The sequence below is a fragment of the Centruroides sculpturatus genome, unplaced genomic scaffold, assembly GCF_000671375.1.
Source record: "Centruroides sculpturatus isolate CEXI.00-Female unplaced genomic scaffold, Cexi_2.0 scaffold783, whole genome shotgun sequence".
Lineage (NCBI taxonomy): Eukaryota > Metazoa > Arthropoda > Arachnida > Scorpiones > Buthidae > Centruroides > Centruroides sculpturatus.
Window position 1 is genome coordinate 226,090 of NW_019384930.1, and position 13,073 is coordinate 239,162.

At 33.2% G+C, this 13,073-nt stretch overlaps 1 protein-coding gene across 1 annotated transcript in view; it reads left to right on the plus strand.

Annotated features, from left to right (window-relative positions):
• The first annotated feature begins 10,369 nt into the window (after window positions 1-10,369).
• The window catches only part of LOC111631961 (protein tincar-like), a 27,790-nt gene continuing 25,086 nt past the window's right edge, over window positions 10,370-13,073 (plus strand). Inside the window, exon 1 of the mRNA XM_023376312.1 lies at window positions 10,370-10,496. The gene's annotated coding sequence lies outside the window, so the exon portion shown is untranslated. The remainder of the gene's footprint in view (window positions 10,497-13,073) is intronic.

Here is a 13,073-nt window from a genome sequence, read left to right on the forward strand (position 1 = left end):
CTTGCAAAGAGTTAACAAGTAAACAAATTCCCTTCTTTCAAATTAAGGGAGAAAAAAAATGTGTTAATTGTTTTCCAATTTTTACAGATTTTAAGTAAATAATTGCGGTTTTAAACTTAAATTTAAAAAAAAAAAAATTACGGAGGAAGAATTAACTCGAAACTATTAACTGCCCATCCTTTAGAATCCCAATTGATGCGGGTCAAAATCTTATTTATTTGTTTTGTCCTTCTCCCAGTTTAAGGGTATTTTATGAGATTAAGCGATCAACGTTTGAAGAGAAGGGCTGACACATAAACAAATAAGGGCTTAACTCTTCAATTGTGTCAGAATAAGGCCGTATATTGTAAAATTTCGAAAGTTCGTACGCGCTGGATCTTAATAAAATCGATTTTTTAAAGGAGTTTTTATTGCATGACACATCTTGTTAAAATCAAAATAAAACAATATAACTTATAAATGATTTAAGATTTGAGGGGAAAAACACATGAAATTGCACGCGTTTAAAATATATTTGCATGCAAAAATAGCATTTATTTGACCGTAAAAGTATTGAAAGAAACTCATTGAGTAGCAAAACAGTGCCAGTTGTAATACACAATGACATTGAAAGACATTCTACAAACTGGAGTTTATAGTCTTCAACACATGTTAAGTTAATGGACGGTCCACAGGTTGCTAATGGCATTTGGCGTATCCAACTTTCGCATTTAGTGTTCTCAATACCAATCACTGTTCTTCACTTCAGACAAGAATTCTGCCGTTGTGATTTTTTTAGATGTTTTTCTACGTTTACAAGCAACGATTATGTCCTTATAAAAGAACCCAAATGATATCATTTGTAACATCTTGGATAAGTCCAAATTGCATTTACAAACTTGTTTCATACTCGTAAAATCTCGAATTCTAGCTAAATTATTTTTAGATTAGAATATTTTCCAAGTTTTAATGTACAGAAGAAATCTAACTTCAACTTTTCTTTTAATGTCGAATTTTTCTTATTTTGAAAGGTCGTTTTTTTTAAAAAAAAAATACCAAATAAACTACGCTTTTCTATTTTAAAAATGAAATAAATATATTAAAAATAAGTTTAAAAAAATATATGAAAATATTGATTTTGAGTCTAGGTTATGACGAATAGACAGATGACACCGTGCCATGTGCGCTTTTTTTCTTTTGTTTTTTTTTCTTCCTCCGCTTTAAAATTACAATTCGAGAATAAAAAATGGATTTTTAAATTTAAAGACGTTTTAGATAAATTTGAAATTTTAAAATATTTTATTTATCTTTGAATTCTTCGAAGATTTTAGCTATTATTTTTGATTTTGGTTTCTTCTTGTTCCTCTTGTAATAAGAATATCAAAAGACTATATACAGTTTTTAGGTACTTATGATTCCTTTTTTTTTCATTCTCCTATCTTAATGTTTGTAAAGTAATATCATGAATTTTAATGAATGTTCTGTCAAACACGGTTAGAATATTTTGAATTGTAAATCAACTTTTATATTTGTAAAGCGAATTGTTATTTTGTATGGTTCCTTTTCCGTTTTTCTGGTCGATACAATGCTATTTTTTCCGGTTCTTCTATATATTTCGTTTAATTACATCGTTGAATTTCAATTTTTTTTTTAAATTTTGAGTAATCAACGAACTGACGCTGCGACGAACGTTTCAAAATCTGTTACATAAACGATTTTCTTGAAAGGTAACAGTCACGACGTTGTATGTAAATAAATTAGGTATATTATATTTGTATTTTATGTAATTTTTTTATACGAAATTTTTTAAAAATCCTTCTTCTTTAAGACGACAAAACTCGAGACATGCTGTCAAACTTCATTTTATACAAAAATGCGCTTTTCTTTTGAATAAACTTGGTCAAGTTTTTTTTCTTGTACTTTTTATTTTCTAATTTTAAATTTTACATTAGTGTCAAAAGCATCCGTAGCAAAGATATTCCTTCTTACAAAAAGGAATCAAACACAAAATTCTATTATCCATTCGTCTGACAGCATTACCCTCTTTCTTCCTACATCATATTTTGTAGAGTGGAAAAATATTTTATTACTCTTGTTCAGGATTACTCCTAAAGTCTAATGCACGTATCGGTGTAGCGAAATGTAAATAATTACAACACGAACCGCCGCTCCGTCTGTTTGTCTATTCACGACAACTTTAACTCGAGAACTAGCGATTCGATTTTTATTATTTATTTATTATTATTTTTTAATACATTTAAAGATAATTGAAGACGAGTTACTATTTTATAGATTTATAGATTAAAAACATGTTTAAATTAGGGTAGAAAAAATTACCAATCATTATTATTATCTTAACTAAGTTATATGGCCTTTATCGGGCAATTTTTCAAGCGTTTAAATCTCACTTTTTAATTGAAGTCCTAATTAGGACCATTATCACCACGTGCTGCAGATGATAATGAATTTTCATTGCTGCTTTTTTTTTTTTTGTTTTTAATTTGTGAAATGACCTTTCGTGCTTCGACTGTCCGCGTAATTTCTATTCAATTCTAGCGTTAAATTAACAATGGACACATAATACTTTTTACTCCGTCGAAAATGATTGTGTTTACGACTGAACGTGTAAAAACGAAGATACTGTATTCAAATAAACAGTAAAATATATTTAATAAATTGTACAAGGTTCTGTCGATCGTATACCTTGATATATACTTCAAGGTAAGCGGAGTGTTTCGTGTGTTTTTTTTTTATAACCCCTTAATAGCATTCGACAGCAAAAATATTGCTTGAAAATCACCTATTGTTAATGTTAATGAGTTCGAAGACTAATTGCACATTAAAGTTTAATTATAAAGTGTTCAACAGATCATATATTCTACTTAAATTTTGTTTTTTATTCTCTTCTAATTGCTGGTAATTTAATCCTCTTCGGTAAATTATAATAGTTTATCTAACTAATTATCGAAGTGGATAAAGATTTTATATAATGAATACATAAAATATTATTAAATGTAAAGAATAATAATAATAAAATTTAATGTAAATGACGCACAAAGGAGATAATTTATATAAAAGATCATTGGCGATTTTATCGAGGACCAACATTAAGTTTATGAAAAAGGATGTGTATAGCTTTACATGAGAAACATAAATAACTTTTTATAAGAGGATGTGCAGTATTGTAGATAACAGTATAAGGGAAATAAATATTGCAATATACAAAGATGCAGATAACGTTACAAAAGGGAATAAACAAAGTTGCACATAATGTTACGCGGGATTAGACATGCCACAATACATATAAAGAGAATAGATAAATTTTATAAAGGCACTTATAAAACTCTATAAGGAGTGAATGTAAAGGCATTTGAATATAAAATAATCGAAAGCGGAGTAAAGAATACGGTAAAAAAAAAGAAAAAAAAAATTCAATTTATGCCGTAAATACGGAGTGGCACCGAAACCACGCCTAGTGAACCAGGTATTTACAACATGACATCGATAAATGGAACAGCATCAATAAAGATATTCGCTTTCTTCCTCTCTCTTCCTTCTCCCCATTCTCTTTACCAAGATTGATGTAACTAACTTGGGCGGATAACAAATTCCATTCTTTTTCAATGTAAAATAATCTCTTTTGTATTCTTCAATCCAATATAAATTTGTAAATAAATAATAGTCCCATTTATAGACGTTCAAACGAATTTATAAAAAGGGGTTAAAGGAGGGCAAAAAATAGGTTACCTATTGAATTATGAAATAAGTTCGACTACATTAATAAATGAATGAATGTATCACCCATCCGAGTCACCTTTATCGATACCTGTCACGTGACTTTTGGAATGGTGCCAAAGACGTGTCATACGATCCACTCGCACATGTGCCATTGTTGTGGATTTCTCCAGTTCGTCGACCCTCGGTTTTCATTTAGTGACAGTTTTACCAACTCAGCACCTTGGCTATTGGACGAGCTGCTGTGACGTCACTCGCAGTATCCCTGAACTTTCGACCTCGGTTAATAAAACTAGGCAAAAAAGAGGTCTGCAGTTATAAAAATCTAAAGGTTAAGCGAAGGGTGTCTTATTATAACGTCTCCCCTTTTAATACGATTTTTATTTATTTTTTTTTTATGAAGTATGCTCAACCCTTTTTCTTAATAATACAAATGGACGTTTTGCTCGGTGTAGAAAGAACAAATCAAAATGAGGAGCGACAGAAACGTTGGCTGTATCAACAAGTGACTCGTGTCATCAATCACCTGTGAGTTATGAAACAATGAAAGAAGACAGGTTAAGATACCGAAGATGAAAGATAGCTGTAGACGGGAAAAAAGGAATTGTATCCGAATATATTAAATAAATCGCAGACACTAAAAAAAGTGTTTGTGAATTTCTTTCTTAATAAATAGTCGAGGAGAGGAACATTGCGTGGCTCTTCACTCGTGATTTATCGACGCTCTTCATTAACAGATGGCGCTACTTTTAATCACGATAATTTAAAAATAACATTCGAGAGCCAATACGTATGTAATAAATTTTAAATTTAAAAATATATAATGACGTCAACTGACTCCAACCGGAGTGAGAATTTACGGAGATATTCTCATTTTACAGCAATTTAATCGATTTACGAGGCTCCACTCCTTAAACATAACCCTCTTACGCGCATACAAATGCTTTGTACGATCCTCTTGTACTGTAAGTCCCACGTTGGCTTACCCTTTATTGTCAGAAAGTTTAAATATATGACTAAGATTTCGGATTCTAGTAAACAATATCAGAAATATTCGTCTCTGGACTCCTGTAAATACGTTGGTTGTTTGTTGCAGGGTGGCAATTTTTCAGATACTCCATTGCAAAACACGTTGCATAAGTATCGATTTTACTTAAATGGAGGTTAACCAACATTCCCCATTGTTTTATTTTTTTCTAGGGCAGCCACACATCAAGGGCGATAGATAAAACCGAGCACGTATTTAAAACATTAATACTTAGACGAATAACATATGTTTTTTTTTAATTCTTGAAGGAATAAAACCTGAACAGTTAACTAGCATAATAATAAACAAGTCCTCGGGTCTTTTGTGGCACGTGGCGGTGTTTTGGGCAGGTGGTGCCCGCACCAGATACATCTGCCCGCTCGGACAGGTGATAGGTAATCGAGGTATGCTAGTCGGCCCACTTTGGTAACAGATGGTTGATATATTGTTACGCATTAGTCTCTAACTGACCCTAATATGATTACGTGACGTTAACGATATTATTATTCTACGTTCTGCAACGTTGCAAACATCGCTGTAGCTTAGCATCAAAGTCCATTTTGACAAGTTATTATGCGGCTGCAAAACTAGAATTTTCTAGCTTTAAAAAGTGCAACTAAAGAAATATTTCATAGTAAATTTTATGAAGCTAATCTTGCAACAATCGTTTTACAAGTAGCGGGAGTCGGGTCCCTCTCACAATAAGCAACAGAAGGAGAGAGTCGAGCAGGAAGCTGTAAGACAGGGGGTTAGATTTGGGGAAAACAAGTCGAGACGGCAGATGGTGGCCGTTGTCACATACCTTCAGACATCTGCTCGCCTCGGCAGATGGTTGGGTGTTGTTGAAAGGACAGGTGTTACCTATATTTGGCCTCCCCTTCAGACAGGATCTCGGGCAGTTCAGCTGGAGTTGCACGTGGATATCATCTAATTTACTTTCTTGTTGGTGTTGCTCTTATGTATATCAAAGCAGGTGTGTAGCATACTCGGCGCTACCTGTCGTTCGAGGCAGCTGAAGAATTCGCTAATTATACATGCTACAATGTAAATTGCGTGCAGAACTCGCTCCTCTGTCTCGTTTCGTTTATTTAGCCAAAAAAATGCGCTTTGGAAAGCCTTAGGTGGATCCAATCACGGATCGGAAACCTGTCAATCACAGTGTATTCTGACTCACGTCCTCATCTCACCTAGCAGGAGGGAAATTTTGGAAGTGAGTCAGCCCAGAGGGTGGAAACAGCCAGACATCAAAGCCAACCAGATGTTAACGAGGGAAGCAATTCGTCACGAGTTTGTACCAAAAATCGACTCGACTCCTTCGAACGTACGCCCTAAACTAATAGGGGAGTAATTCCGATAAATCTAACAACATACGGGAGGATGATACTTTAAAGGAGGGAAAAATAGTTAGATGTTCGACGATTACGTGGGTAATCAGCCGGGTCACGTGATTGCAAATCGAATCCAGTAAATTGGCTTTTTGGATAACTCGACCACGTGACCGCAATCTTCTTTTTTTCCCTCGAATTCCCCAGTGATTCGCGTGCTTCGTGAAAATTACGACAGAAAGTCGAAACCAAAATTCAGTCTGTCTCTCTTCAAAAATTCTATCCGTGACGAAATATTAATGGAATAGAAAACTTATTCTACAAAAAAATATTTTCTTGTCCATTTCTTTTGTAAAATTTCCGGAAAAAAATAAAATAAAACTATTCTACTCCCATGTACTTTTATAGAATGAGCTTCAAGTCATAACATTAATTAACATTTATATTATTCTCTGTATTACGAAATAAATTCAAAATATCATTACATTTCTTGATATACAACGAGCAAAATCGAACTATAATAGCATTTTATGAAATAATGACATAATATATTGAAAATAAACAGTAAAAAAAACTAAGCATTTAACGCGAACAGATGGAGATGCTCTCTGCTAGAGAGGAAAATTACATACAAAGAAGAGCAGTTCGTGTATTTTCATTAGCCACGCAGCCCACACCTGGCAGGGGGTTAATGGTCGCCTATCCTCTAGGGTAAATACACATTTTTATACCCATATCGGCCTTCTCAAAAGCATAACGGTGTAGTTAATTATGCTACATCTCCAACATGGACACTGCCTATTACTAAAAATCCTATCATAGGTGGAAATGAATAATTTTTTAATAATATTTGGGCAATGACATCGTGTTTCCCAAATTTATTACCTGAGTGGTACCGGGTGGTTATTCATGTACTACCTTAGGCGGATTGGTAATGTTACTATGGTTGTAATTATCATTCCTGCCCGTCATTTGCTCCGATAATGATGTTTAACATGATTGTTAACGCGATTAGTGGAGTTATCGATATAAATCAACCCTCAATAAATATTTGATCGAGAATTTTTCCGGCCTATGCGAGTTACGTGATTATCGACTTTCGGCAATTTTAAGTGCAATAACTTTTATGCACATTTATTGCAGAAAATAAATAAAGAAAACCGTTTTCAGCTTCGTATTTTGATTGATTTGTTATCCAAGATTGCATTTGTATATAAAATACTTATATATATATATATATATCTTCCATTATGTTGCATACAATATTTTGATCCTATGAGAATTACATTTATTGTTTTTCTCTGCTTCTTGTACTTGAAAATGCATTTTCTTTAAGGATTTTTATTATAAATTACTTTATGCTCGAGTGGGAAAGGAAAAGATGATGTGTAGACAGATTTATGGACTATCTCTAACGTATATAATCGTTCTATCGTTTCTTTTCGCCATAAAAAAATGGTGAAAATATAGAAAAAGTAACAGTTATAGATGCAGAAAATAGAAAGAGAAGTAGGAGGAAACAAAAATCAATTAAGTAGCGAGTCGTCGTTTACTCCATTGTCACGTTCGTTTTTCATCACTTATAAAATTTAATTTTACACTTTATTTATAATGTTCAAATTATTTTCAACTAAATTCTGATTGAAGTAATTAAAACATTTTATAAATATATTAATTAATAAATTGAATTCTTTACAAGAAAGTATGCAAATTTATACTCGGCATGGGTACACGAGTAGGGGAACAGGGAGTGTAATTCCTCTAAAATTGGGCAAAGTAATAGCGTTGTCCTGTACGTCCATCCCATCCAGATTTTTTTTTTTGGAAATTCGAATAAATTTACTTTAAAATTGAACTGAAATATAACTTCTTATCCGTTATAGAGTTATTGATTTTTGTGAAAGGTCACGAAAAAAAGCAATTTAATAAAGTTTACTTTTTAAAAAAAACAACTCTAAACTGACAAACATATCAGTTTACGGATTGATTTATAATTTATATGTTGTATAAATATAGAAATTCTCAAGATAGTTTGAAGTTAAATTTTGGGATGTTATATATATATATAAATAATAAAAAATATTTAGGTTTAGATCGATATTTACCGTGTATCAGTTATTAACTTTCTGTTTATGTAGTTCAAGGTGAAATGCAATATAGGCCTATATTTGTATAGCTTTTTTATATATAAATTCTTATTTACTTACACGCGAAAGCAATTTTTTTTTTTTAAACTCAATCTTCTTCATTTACATGCTACACTTAATTTCTGAATATACCTCTTAGCGTTATTTTGGTTTGAATGAACAATCTGTCTCGATAAAATTATTTTTATTATTATTTTTCTTTTTCTTCTTTATAAAAAGAAGATAAATTTACAAATTTTCAGTCTTTAAGAAACGTAAAAATTGCCCGAGAGAATATATAAGTTTGAATAATACTTCGATTTGCAAGTTTGCAAAATTTTAATATTACTTCTACACAGCAAACTTTGTAATAAAATATATATATTAAAAAAAATTATAATTTAAGCCCCCAGGATGTGTTTTATTTTATTTTAATCTTTTTTTCCTCCCCTCTTCCTTCTCCTCCTCCTCCTCTTCCTCCTCCTCCTCCTTCTTCGTCTTGAAAATGTAGTTTTAAAGAGGAGAAGATTGTGGAAATGTTGATAGAAAAGGAAAAAGGGAAAATAGTTAAATTTTGAAAAATTTATTTCCTGGGTGAAATTGTTCAAACAAATGTTAGTAAGTTTAACCGTGAATCAACAACACGACTGTGAATGAGTCAACTGTCCACAACTGTCAACATTTGTCAACTGGCTAACACAAACAACCAAGAGAACAGTTTATAAGTGCTTGTTCTGAATTCCCTATCAATTGCGGCGCTCCTGAAAACTCGAACGAAAATTGAAATTAACAATTATTGCCTTTGCTTTATTTTCTCTCTTACTATTTCGTCCCGAAAGAAGATGAAAGAAAATGCAACTTTAGCAAAACTTGCTGACCGGATATTACGTGAAGGGCCCATCTTCGTTCAGTTTGTATATCCGTGAAGAGCATCTATTACCGAATACATCTAGGAAATCTGGAAAGATAAGATGTAATTGTGGGTTATAAATGATAAAAATTGCAGTAATTATTATTGGAATTTTCTTTTTTCTTTCGAGTTCATTGCTACTCCATCGTGATTAATAAACAATAGAATCCTTCCTTTACCGCTTCGTCTTACAATTCAAACTCAATTAACTGTAGCAAGTATATATATATATATATATATTAGTAAACTTCCGTATTGCAAAATAGTAATTTACTCTTTTTTTTAATTCTTTCTCGTACATGAAGTCTGATTGTAAATGGCTGCGTGTTATCTGTAGCAGCAGATTGCCCCGATTGCTACATGTGGGCTAGATTTCTCCCTCCTTTGCTAAGGGTCGTTGGCAATCAAATTACCTCTGTTGGCTTCCCCTCTACAACCTCCGATGCCTCACTCCTCTCTATTGAGAAATGGTTGCTACCTTCCACCTAAGGTTTCTTTGTACGGCTCCCTCTCAATATTAAAAAGAAGGGAAGGGGGAAAAGTTCAAAAATATACATTTATGAATTTTTAATAAATGCACAATTTATCGGTCACGTGCTCGATTTGCATGCATGCGGCCATTCATCAATTCTCTGTCATTAGCAACGTGCGGGACGTCATTGTCATTTGTTAGACTTAGTCACCCTCGTCGTTTGATAATCCCATAAAAAAAAAAATTTAAATACTATAAACCGAGTTTTAAATCCTTTATCTCAATTGACTGCAGAGTCTATAGGAAACCAATAGGACCAATAAAAAAGAGATTTGGAGTTTGATCATTCGAAATGTTTATCTTCCCTCCAGTCTGATATTTCGAAAGGAATGGATAAAGTTTAATTAAGACGACGAAGCTTCGAGTTTCATTCATTTTAATACACAGCTCGAACTTTAAAATAGTAATCTTCATTGAGAAGAAATATCGCCACTAGACATATCCTTTGGGGTAACAAATGACTTTAGGTGACAGTTGAATAATGATTTCGACTTTATAGTGTTGATATATTGGATTAAATTTCTAGTAAAAATATATATTTTTCCACGATAATCGATGCTGAATAAACATTTAAAAAAGGTATAAAAAAAAGCACAGTTAATCTAATTTATCTATTTAGAAAGTGTGGTGTCGAGAACGCTTCTATTGTCCGCTCCACCCTAAGCCGCTCTCCCCCCCTTTAGGTTAGTGGAATGGCACGCTCCACATCCGCTTCGGATCCGCCACTGTGGACGGCAGACATCAATCCGACGGAGCAGTTAGGGGAGAGACTTCATTGAGCTGTGACGGGTGCTGTCGAGTCTGGATGGTGAGCATGTTGTGTGTGTGCCAGCAGTGGGCCTACACCGAACTTCACTGATTGGTGAGTGAACCATGACTTACTTACATTCTCCTATAGTCCCGTTAATGAGTCCGAGTTTAAATTACGTGCGTAACGCAAACGTAACAACGCGTTTAAACGTCGTGTTGTAATCGTAGTTATTTACGCACTTTACGAATGTTATGCCCCAGAAGTTCCCAGTCTTGATGTGTCATACACTCTGTGGCTTCTGTCATAAGCTACACTGTTCGGCCGGTATGACACCGAGTTATACTAGTTGCACCGCATCACACCGAATTTCCTTCCATTGCTAAACGAAGAGTTATAATAACTTAGACGAGGTTATAACATAAAACACTAATTAAATAGATGATAATTCTCATCTTGTTAGTGGTAAATTTCAATTTTAAGAGTAGTCTTCGGATCACCAGACCGTATAATGGACAACAGATGTCGAACCGTTTTATCAACCGCTTGACGTCACACCACACACAAACATATATATATATATTTTTTAACCGTTATAATTATTATTCATAGTTTACTGACCTAAATATTACTTTTGTTTGTCATTAACGTGTCGTATCAATGTAAAATATTCGATACAACGTGTTATAATTACAATTGTTTCTTTAATTCCATACGCTGTCTGGCGGGGAATTTTTTTTCCTGGTTTTTATTACCCGCCTCGATGTATGCCCTCCAAAAAAGTGATTCAGATGTCAAAATATGTTGATAGAAAAAGTAACTTTCTTATCAAAGTTTCCTCTTTTTTTTTTATTTTGGCTGCAGCCAGGCTGATCTCTAGTTTTCTTCAGGGTGCCATTCTGGATCGCATTACACTTTAAGTGTGTGTTAGTCGCACAGAAGCTCGCCTCCTTTCTTTGGCTGTAGAGCAAGTAAGGAGAATAAACTGACCATCCTTTGGTTTCCTTTAAACACGCTTGTTTTACAGTTACTGCCTTTTCAATCTACAAACTGCACTTTTATAGCGCGAAAGACGTATAAAGGTTGTACTTCGTATACAGCTCACGTATTTCTTATTTTAAAATTAATTTCAAAATTTATAAGAGGATAGATAATTGGTCGTGCTTGTAATAATTCTTACGTAATTAAAAAAAAATTTTTGTTAAAAATTGATTTTCGGGTCATTTTTATTCTTAAAAAAATTGACCCGATCGATATTCGATATAATTATGTATTCGATAAGAATGACATCATCCTTGTATTTAGTCGAATTTTCGACTTTACTGATCGATATTCTTACGCTCGTTTAATGCCGGGGTTCTTTATAATTCGTTAGAGGCTTATCAGCGCCGGTCATGTGACCGGCGGTGGGTTTGCAATTCGAATTTGAATCCTGGCAGCATTTGAATTTCTGATATGCGAATCACGCTCGTGTTTGGTATCGAGTATACCTCGAGGGAGGGGGGGGACTTTCTCGTCAAACCAGTGAATCCTGTCAAAGAACTCGGCAGCTGCTCCAAAGGTTCTCTCCAACTGTTCCTTCTTGGAAGTGTCGTAGACCGGATTGTCTGCACCTATCGGCTCCGAAAGGATACTAACCCGGTCACCAGTACTTTAACAATAATAATAATAAATATCTGAGATATTTATATGCTATCTTTCATCCTAACAGCTTATTAAAGACCTTCGGCTTTTGCCTAAACGATCCTATTAAGTGGGAAAAAACTATTAAAGACGTATCCATACCTGCGGGTTATCGCTTTAGCTGCGTTCTTCCTTTAAGCACTGTCAACTTTCAATGAAATTCACAGTAGCTAAGATTAAATATCATCTTTTATTTAAAAATTTTATTAACATCAAATATTTTTGTTTCCTTTTACTTCATTTTTACGTGAGTTTGTCGTAACGATCAATTAGAAAATCCCGTATAAAATCGGTAAATTGATCGAGTAAATATTAAATATAACACATTTTAAACCGTAAATACAACTTATTTACGTATTAACACGATACAAAACCGTATAAAAAATCAAAAACGTCAATTTTTCATTTTACTTCTAGAAAAAAAGTAAAAGGAGTAGAGTGATATTAAGTGGTGTATTTACCAGCCTACACTATAACATTCTTCCAACATTCACCCCAACTTATGAAGTTGCTATGGTAACAAACACCTTTATTTATTATATATCACCTTAACTACCGGTATATCTCTCTACAAAGTATTAAAAAAAATCGTTATCAGTTAAACCACAAGATTCCGATCAGTAACTTAATGCCACCAGAACAATAAAAAAAAGAAGGAAAGAGAAAAATTAAGTAGCCTATTCCCAATCACACGGCGTACAAGACCGTTATTCAGTTGCCTTTATCGCCTTAGCTTTAAATGACCCTAACATGGGATCCCATTGGAATAACGAAAACGTAACTAGCCTTTTTCACGCAGACTTTAATTACAATTATAATCATTATGTACTTTTTTTTCTATTGTTTTATGGGGGGAAGAACCGTTATCGAACCCATAATCGTTAGAAACGGCGTTTTGATTAAATCTCGAAAAAGTAAAAATTTTCTAATTAAAAAAATATATATATATATATATATATATTTCACTTCTTTTCCTCACTCCTTCTTTTTACGTAGATAACTTTAAAT